Source organism: Odontomachus brunneus, unplaced genomic scaffold, assembly GCF_010583005.1.
Source record: "Odontomachus brunneus isolate Ranch 3 - 2012 unplaced genomic scaffold, Obru_v1 Obru_scaffold_032, whole genome shotgun sequence".
Taxonomy (NCBI): Eukaryota; Metazoa; Arthropoda; class Insecta; order Hymenoptera; family Formicidae; genus Odontomachus; species Odontomachus brunneus.
This window is the reverse complement of record NW_022639482.1, coordinates 669,075-679,473: the sequence shown is the minus strand read 5'-3', so window position 1 is coordinate 679,473 and position 10,399 is coordinate 669,075. Positions and strand designations below refer to the sequence as shown.

The following is a 10,399-nucleotide window of genomic DNA, read 5'->3' as shown; positions in this document are numbered from 1 at the left end:
TTTAAAAAAATTAATGTGACCTTGACCTGACCTTCGCTACGCAACCCAAGGTCAAACTGATGTGATCAGTAAATACATCTTTTTAAACGCCACAACTTTTATCTGAAACATTTTTTTCTAAAATGCTTAGTTTTCGAGATATTTCACCGGTCCGGGACTTTTTGAACACCCTGTATATCCAAAAAATATATTTGCGATATGATATACGATGTATACATGTTAAGTTTATCAAGGTATATACATAAGATGTACATCATAATATATTTATGTACATACACACGCCAAATGTACTATTTATTATTAATTACTATTTCACTATAATTACTATTTCATGGATATTGAATGTATCGCGAATTTCCTTTAACGTATGTGCATGCGATATGTATCGAAGTATATTCCAAAGTATGTATATTCATGGAATATACATACGACATTATGTGCGATACGTACATATTAAAACCATTAATGTTTTTACATAGTATATATCGTCATATATTGGGAGTACAAATTAGTTCGGTCCGTTTTCAAAAGATGGCTCTGGCTGTTATGAATGTTTCATAGTGACAGCTGATTTTGGTGGTTTCAGAGAGGTTAGACATCTGTCAATAATATTCAGTTTATATCGCTTTGAGTTTCATACAAAACTCCAGTTTTTTACTGTGTTGAATATGTCAAATTTTGTGTTAACTAAGCAGCATTTGCGAGAGGTTTTAGTTTTCTGCTTTAATTGGAAGAAAAGTGCAGCTGAAGCACATCGAATACTTGTAGAAGTTTATGGTGACAATGCTCCAACCGATAAATAATGTAGGGAATGGTTTCGACGTTTCAAGAATGGTGATTTCAGCGTTGAAGACAAGCCTCGCTCTGGACAGCCAAAAAAATTCCAAGACAAAGAATTGGAGGCATTACTCGATGAAGATCTGAGTCAAACGCAAGAGGAGCTTGCAGAATCATTGGGAGTTGCGCAACAAGCAGTTTCCGTACGATTGAAATCCATGGGAATGATTCACAATATACGAGCAAAGACATGACAAAGTTATTCTTCTGCATGATAACGCTCGGCCTCATGTCGCAAAAGTCGTAAAAAATTATTTGGAAACGCTCAAGTGGGATATTTTACCGTACCCGCCGTATTCGCCGGATATTGCTCCTTCTGATTATTGGTTGTTCCGACGGATGCAGCACGATTTGGTAGGTCACCAGTTCACTTCTTTCGCAGAAATCGAAAATTGTCTCCTAACTTGGATCGCCTCAAAAGACGAGACATTTTTTCGAGGTGGAATTCGAAAATTGTCTGAGAGGTGGGAAAAAGTAGTAGCGAGCGATGCACAATACTTTGATTAATCTGTTCATTCATTTTGTTCTGAGATAAATACATTTTTGACCACAAAAAAACGGACCGAACTAATTTGTACTCCCAATATATATATATATATATATATATATATATATATATATATATGTGTGTGTATTTCCCCTTTCCCGCATCTCTTCCCCAAAAAATTAACCCTACCCTAACCTATCTATTGAAATATGGTAAACTATACAAGTATGTACGTAACCCAATCTTTACATTTTTATATATAATTTGTCAATAAAAGCAATATAAGAATACAAATACAGGTACTATTTGAGATCTTTTAATTTACACAAAATATCGCAAGCAGTACCTGAATTTGTATTCTTATATTGTTTTCCACTAATAAATTATATATAAAATGTAAAGTTTGAGTTACGTATGTACTTGTACAGTTTATTATATTTCAATAGATAGATTAGTTTAGGGTCAGGTTTGTAGAGAAGGGATGCGGAGGAGGAGCAGAGCCTCTCCGCGCATATACGTATTCTTTATTTAATGTGTATAGTGTGTGTCTATATAAAAATGGAGTAAGGTCCATTAATAATATGTACACTTTCATATGTAAACTTTAAAGTCGAATATCTCCTAAACTCTATGCGATCCCCATATAGTTGTATAGGAAAAAGTTACTCAGAATTTCATTCTCTATAAAATATTTTAAAAAGAAATAAATCGGTGAGGTATTATATTTTATGCAGTTTTACTATACACTTTAATAAATATTTTTTCCCTTTATTTTAATTTCCCTTATAGAAAAGTTTTACTAGCTGTAATACATTGGCCAGTGTTATAGCCATAAATTATTGTTGCGCAGAATTTGCGACGTGATACGCGAGAGATATTCGCGCGAAAGCAAACGGTCGTCTGCTCGCTACGTCGACAAATTGCCGCTGGCCCCGCCGGATCACAATCGCGATACACGAAAACGGAAGAGTAGTTAGGCGCACAATCTTAGAACATCAAAAAACGCGAAAATGCTTGAAGACTCGTGTGATTCTGAGACCGTACGGGACCGGTAGCTCCCCGTTATTTAAGTCGGTGACGGCATAAGTTTGGGAGGTGATGGAAAGGGAAGAGAAGATGACACGAAAATCCGCGACAATCAGTTCTTTATTAAGTGGGGTTCACTCGCCCTGAGATCTAGCGCGGTCTTTACAATATTCTCAGAACTCGGTACGAGATCGCGGATGCGACAATTGCGGCCCGAGGACGGTCTCTTCGGGCGAGCCTGTTCTCGCAGCCCTCTGCAGACGGGACGACGATAACACGAAACGCTACGATAATGGCACGAAAAGTTTAGAGCAGATGAGAGGTCTTACAAATACGTTGGCTCTTGTTGGTGGCCGGTCCTCGTCCTCCTCCGGCTCGCTCGGCTTGGTCGCTCGCTCGGATCGCTCGGTCACTCGCTTGCCTCTCACGCTTGTCCGGTCATGGCTCGGTAGTGTACAATCGCAACAGCGGTCGCAGTTAGGTTGCTGGATTGGCCGTTCCTTTTCGATCCCGAATCCTGGGAGTTCCTTTCTCGTCGCTCCTTTCCTCGGCTAGAATTCCAAATCTTCAATCGGCAATCGACAGCTCTCGTTATTATTGTTTTGAGATATTAATTGTCTCGAGACACTTTCGCCGTCGATGATGTGCTTGTGGCCTTGATCGGCACATCATTTCTTCTAGCCGGGATCTCTTCGGGATGGTATTGAATTTCCAATATCGCACTTTTGCTCTTTACTGCTGTGTTCGCTAAACGTCAGCTGAAACGTAAACACAGCTGACTGTGTCGAATCGTAATACGGCAGCTAGGTTTCCGCGTTATCGAATATTCTGGAGTGGTAGAATGTTTGGGAACGTCGGAGACTCTTAGAGAATCGGAATAAGCGAGAATATTACAGCGCTAAATAATGCGAGAACGATCACCTGGGCGAGAGCGATGAACTGGCGGCTGTTGCTCCTCCGTCTCACGTCGTCCTCGGATCCCTCTGGTCCTGGTGGCCGGCAAGGGAAGCCGAGGGGGCACAAATTTTGGGATGCGATGATCTACGCATCTCCACGGTTGCTCGCAATGATTTTTCCTACTTGTCCCACGAAAATGAAAGACAATCCGGGACACGATAAACGAAATATATGCGAGAGCGACGCGGTTGCTATTGGGATGGGCGCCTCCACGGCAGCCACGTTACAGTTGGTAGAAAAGCAACAGAATTTATATAGAATCTATTAATGAAATTGTGACGACCGAATGCGCGCAGAGAATTGCCAACAGAGTCATTGGCAGATTGGCGGTAGAATATGCGCACAGCCTTTCGACAGACTCTAACAGACAAGCATGTTAGCAGTAGAAATGCAGTAGACTCTGTCGTTTCGTAAATAAGTTATTTAATTACATTGAGTAATATATGTATGCTTTTAAATGCGTAATATAAAACGGACACAACTTGTGATCGGATAATTTGGTTAGGGTCAGATTAGATTATTTCCTAACACAATGGCTTGGTTTACTTCACGCACTTAATATACGTATCAGATACTATGGCCTGATTTACATCGTCAAAACGTTAGTACGCGTATTAAATTTAATGTGCACCAATGTTTTAATACGGCTGTGTTTACATCGAACGTATTAAAGGAAAAATATAGTACGAATTCATGTCTATTGCCTCCTAGTGGTGGTATTTGGAATTGCAATTTGCTTGAGATAGCTTTGTTTGACAGTCAGAATGTATAATTCTAAAAATGTTCTCATTTTTTCTTCTCTCTAACTTATAACTCTTTTTACAAGACATTTTCCTGTAATATACTTTGAGAGAAACCAACGGTTACCGATAACATCGATTTTAACTACGTTAGATTCTCCTCAACATTCGTTTCATACGTTTACATCGTCATTTGTATCATTTGATACGCGTATTAGTTTAGTATGATACTCTTACTTGGTACGCTCGTACCAAATTAATCCATCAATGTTTACATCGTGCGTATTAAATATTTAGTACGAATTTGATACGAATATAGTACCTGATACGCGTATCAAGTGCACAATGTAAACCAGATCTGTGGTGTCAATCAAAGATTTGTTCGGGAAGTGCGCTGATCAGCGCTAACAAGTCATTCAATTCTTGTGTCACGTTTTAGTTGTTTTTAAAACGTGTTAATTGTCCTTTTTGGGTCAATGGATTTAACCACTTTACCCTGACATAGACCAGTTCGTGTGATTGTGAGTGAGTAAATGTGTAAACGTATGTGTGTGAACAATAATGATTTTACTTACTGATTTTGGTTTTGTATTGATTCTTTCTTTTAAGTAATTATTTTGAAGTCCTTCTTGTACTGTAGTTACTGAAGAGGTAGGATCGGACTTAAGAGGTTGGTGAAGGTTTGGGAATATGAGTAAAGTGCGATGCTTAGGAATTGGTCAGGGGATATGTTAGGAAAACAAACCTTTGTCTCAATTGTTATGTATATTGTTTGTTTCTTAAAAGGTTTAATTATAAACTGGCTGACTAATTGATTGTTTATCTATCTGATCTATCTGATCTGATCTTACTATTAGAATTACTACTACTTGTCTCAAGTCTGATCTGAGTGGGCAGTCGCACCCGTTTTTATAGGCAGGTGGCGAGATACCCCCGCGCGAGTTCTCACCACCTTTTAGTAGAAGAGGAAAGATGCTTCTCACGACATGTAAGCAATAATCAATAGTTAGATTTTGACACCTTATTATCGATTTATTGTTCATTGACACCCAGGGTATTTACTGCATTCCTGGCGGTAACATAAGGTGCATTCGATCGAAATGAAGAGGAGTTACGTCGGACGTAACACTTGTTATACAATTACATGAGATACGAATGTGAACAAATATTAATTTGTTTATATAAATAGTAACGTTTATATTACAATAGTAACGTTTATATTACAATAGTAACGTTTATGTGTGCCTTACTTATATCGAGTACAGCTCAACCCAAAAACGCCTATCTATAGCGCGCCGCCTATAACTCTATATTATCCTCTCGATTTCTCCATAATCTGATCGCGACAATTTTCTAGTGTTATATATGGATGGATTTGGTATTTGATACTTTTTATTTTTGTTCTTACGAGAACTTAAAAGTTTGTAAAGGTAAAGTATGGGGGGAGGGGAATTAAAAAATTGTTTATTTTTGCAAAATCTGAATACATCGTTGTAAAGAGTATAAAATACTGGACAACTTTTACATAAACCATTTTCTCTTGTGCCTTATATTTCAGAAAATATTCGCTAAAAATCAAAATGTCATGTTTTTTCGAGGGATGGTTTTACTCCCCTAAATTGTAATTTAGCAGGAACAAAAAATTGTTTTATATTACGGATGAATTACTCGCACACAATGTTTCAGAATTTTCAAAATTTTCAACTTGCCTATATTCCTTTGTGAATAATATTATTAAGTAATAGAATTAAATAAATAAACTTGAGAAGTAAAAATCTAACAGAAGAATAATTAGTATAACAAAAAATTAAAAAACTCAAATAAATTAGATGTTTAATGCAACATTTGGATTCAATATATGGGATTGTGAAAAAAGTCTTACAATGCGTAGATGAGTAGGCACCGCAATGGCTTCAACCAAGTCGTCGGTCCATTAGTTCATTCAGATTAACGGATTCATACGCCTAGAGAATAAACAGTAGGTTCGTGCAGATATGCATAGTAGATCAAATCATGCTAGACAATTATTTTACTGAACACCTTGTCTTCATTTGCTGGATCATCTTCTGATCTTGCATTTGTTGGCTGAATCATTCTCCGATTTTGCTTTCTTGGACTAAACATCTTATCATAAAAAATCAATAACTACGAAACGACTTACTTAAAGTGTATAAAATTATAGTGCTTTAAAAAGATCTGAAAAATGGTTATAAGATTATGTAATAAAAAATAGGAGATTTTACTGAAAAAAATTCAAAATGCCTTCTCCTGATCTTGGCGCCGCTACCCAAGATTAAATTGATAAGATCAATAAATAGATCTTTTCAAACTGTACAACCTTCATCTGAAACAGTTTTCTATAAAACTTAGGTAAATGTTAAGAAGTTTTACTCCACTAAAAACCGCCATTTTTTATAGTATTTGACAAAATTAGCTTCAAAAAGACATATATAGCAATTTTTATGGAGAGGTTTACGATTTTTATACGAAAAAATCGGAAAATGTTAGTTCTGCATCGACTACTGTTTTTCGCTTAAAGTGTAATGTATATTTATTCTATATTTAATTCTATTTGATTGGTTTGCCAATTTTCATGCAAATAAAAAGGTAGAAGTTTAAATTCTATCCTAACCCAACCTAACATAACCTGACTAATCCAAATTAGCTAATCACAAGTCGCTGTGAGTGGACGTGAGTAACCGGGACATGAGCAAACGGGACGCTCCAAGAAAACTAAAAACAGGTAACACACAGCTTTATTAGGAATTTATAAAAAAAACAAAAACAACTTTTTCTTTGTCATCTCTAATCGTTATTTGTATTAGACATAAGGTCGGAATGGAACGTTGACGATAATGAAAAAAATTCATGGACATGTTCACAATGATCAGCAAAAGTACGTCGGAATATAAATTCAGCTATATATCCGGTCATATGTTCCTCTTTTCGACCATACTTTGGTAATGGATCGCGTATATCACGCCAAGATCGTTCAATATTTTGTGTATGAGCGCCTGTACTTGGATCTATGAAATTTTGACTATGATTTACTGTCAAATGACGATAACCTGTAGTGAATTAGAGAGAAATCGTAATTTAAAAAAGTTAACACTATTTGGATTATTTCGATTTTAATATATGGTGTACAGATGATATTATAAGTTATATGTATATTGAATTGCAAGATCGCATAAATACGAATTGTTCTACCTAAATTACTTAGATTATTGTAAGCTTTTCAACAATTGTAATAATTGATCCTGGTTTTACATGACGTTTTATTATTTCTTCAAATATATTAATACCTCGACGTTTTATGGATTCAACGAAGAATTTTCTACTATTCCGTTCAAAACCACCAAAACACCATGTACCGTCAATTATCCGTCCTTGATTATATTTTCGTTTACCAAATTTTGCTTGGTCTATTTCTATGATAATATTTGGTCCACCTATTATCGCTGATGTATTTTTTTCTGACCAGTCAGAGACCACTTAGAGAGATCAATGTCTCTCTTATAAAATTTGTCCAGTCCACAATCGTTGGTCGTCCTATGCCGAATTCGTTCTCCAGAAACATTTCATGTGGTGGAGATAGCAGTAAATATTGCACAATAAATTGACAACATATAGTCAGAGACAAATGTGCATTACTAAACTACGTTCCCTTACGCCACGAGTGGAAGAAGTTACGATAATTATCGACTTTAGGGGAGACATCTCTAGTGACCTTGACCTTGACATATTTTATTAAAAATATGTTCCTAAGTAACATGCAAAAGGTTTTAGCCGTCGCTCATTGTTTATTAAAAAGTTATTAACAAAACAAGTTGTCTAAAATGATTGTAATTTTTGGACACTAACATATACAATAACAATACTGTGTACCGTTAACGAGCAATATCGAATAATAACTGCAATATCGAACGACTAGCGGGGGGCTGCGCCCCCCGCCACCCCTCAAAACTAACCTAACCCAACCTATCGTCACATTAACACAAAAGTTGAACACTTTAATAAATAATGACTGACGGTTAATGTGACGATAGGTTGGGTTAGGTTAGTTTTAAGGGGGGGGCGGGGGGTGCAGCCCCCGCTAGTCGTTTGATATTGCAGTACTTACTAAAAAAATATTTAAATTAAGAATATTTTTAACATTTGTAACACGAGAAAAATATCGAACGACGAGCGGGGGCTCGTCACTATCATATATCGTCACTGTCAACTGTCAGTCATTGTTTATTAGTGTTCAACTTTTGTGTTAATGTGACGATAGGTTGGGTTAGGTTAGTTTTGAGGGGGGTGCGGGGGGCGCAGCCCCCCGCTAGTCGTTCGATATTGCAGTTATTATTCGATATTGCTCGTTAACGGTACACAGTATCGTTTTTGTATATACAGTGTCCAAAAATTATACTCATTTTATGCAACTTCCTTTATTAATAACTTTTTAACGAACAACGAGCGACGGCTAAAACCTTTTGCTTGTCATTCAGGAGGGTGACCTTTACAATATATGTCAAGGTCAAGGTCATTGGAGCTGTCTCCCCTAAAGTCGATAATTACCGAAGTTACAACGTGAATAAATATTTCTAAGTATTTCTTTCCACGTTTTACTTTGTTTCGTCTTTGGCATCTCTATATTAAATTTTCATGTAATATTGCACTGTCGTTGCAAGTACTGTACACAACTTCAATAGGTATAGCACCGTGGCATTGTAAAAAATCAATGGCTGTTATATGAGAAGATATCTAATGTTTGTCGCAGAGTAACGGGACACTTTGTGCAGTTATCACTCACTTCCATCGTCAAAAATCAACGAAGTGAGGAATAAACATAGCATTGCTTATATATAGAATCGTTAATGTTTATAAACATAAAGGATATTCTTGCGAACTTGTAATTTTCACAGAATAGATCTTTTAGATTTTAAATATGTTTTGGAACATTTTGCATGTGATTCGCAAACATTACCTCTTTTCTAATAAAGAAAAGAAAAATATTAATCTTGTACGATGTATTTACGTGTAATTCACACGCAATACCTTGTGTCAGGGACCTATTTGCTAATCTTTTCAGTGTATTGTACTGTACTGTTTCAGTATACTGTTTTAGTATATTGTAGACTCGTATGTTTAGTAAGACGAAGATTTAATAAAGCACTCTAATGTGCATTCGAGTCTCGCCAATTTCAATGTTCTCTTAAATCTTCGCCTTATTAAACATATGAGTCTACAATGTACTAAAACAGATACTGAAAAGATTAGTAACCAGACCCCTGACGCAAGGTGTTGCGTGTGAATTACAAGCAAACACGTCGTACAAGATTGATATTTTCCTTTTTTTTTTTTAGAATGTTGTTTTGCGAATGTTTCTTTTAAAAAACCGCGTCGATTAAGCCTAATTTCATCGAAATCGGAGGTGAGGACTGTAAACTTAATAATTATATTTATTCGCATAAAAATCGTAAATCCTCCATAAAAACTGCTATACATGTGTTTTTAAAGCTAATTCAAATACTACAAAAAAAGCGACGGTTTTTGGTGGAGTAGCACTTATTAACATTTACTATATTTTCTATAAAACTTATATTTTTCGAAATATTTCGGGGTCTCAATATTTTTTCCTCACCCTATATACAGGGTGTCCCAAACTCTCCTATCACATTAAGTGGGAATGTAGAACGGGTTGAGATGAATATAAAAGTTCTATACCGTTTTGCGATATTCGTAATAATGTAAACCGAGAAATTAATTGTAAAAGATTAAGGAAAAACGCACGCTGAATGATTGAGGGAGGAGTGCTTGCGACCCAGTAATATAGCAGGCAGATGTCAGCGTGCGTCTTATATAGCTCTCATCCTACATCTTGGCATCCTACCGCGCCGAGGCGAGACGTAGGAGTACAGCGATATAAATATAGGCAATGGTGTATTGATTTTCCAATCACATCGCGCGCCGACATCCATGCGCTGTATTAATTAGGCCGCGAGCGTTCCACTCTCAACCATTCAGCCTGCGTTTTTCCTTAATCTTTTACAATTAATTTCTCGGTTATTATTGCGAATATCGCAAAACGGTACGGAACTTTTATGTTTACCTCAATCCGTTCTACATTTCCACTTAATATGATAAGGAGAATTTGGGACACCCTGTATATATATATATATACATATACAGGGTGTTCGGAAAGTACCGGGACGCCCGAATATCAGGAAAAATATAAGTTTTACAAAAAAATGTTTCAGACAAAAGTTGTGGCGTTTAAAAAGATGTATTTACTGATCACATCAGTTTGACCTTGGGTTGCGTAGCGAAGGTCAGGTCAAGGTCACATTAATTTTTTTAAATGGAA

General features: G+C 36.4%; 1 protein-coding gene across 7 annotated transcripts in view; it reads left to right on the top strand.

Moving 5' to 3' along the window:
- The window catches only part of LOC116843356 (F-actin-monooxygenase Mical), an 874,436-nt gene that overhangs the window by 219,794 nt on the left and 644,243 nt on the right, over positions 1-10,399 (top strand). The gene's annotated exons all lie outside the window — the stretch shown is intronic.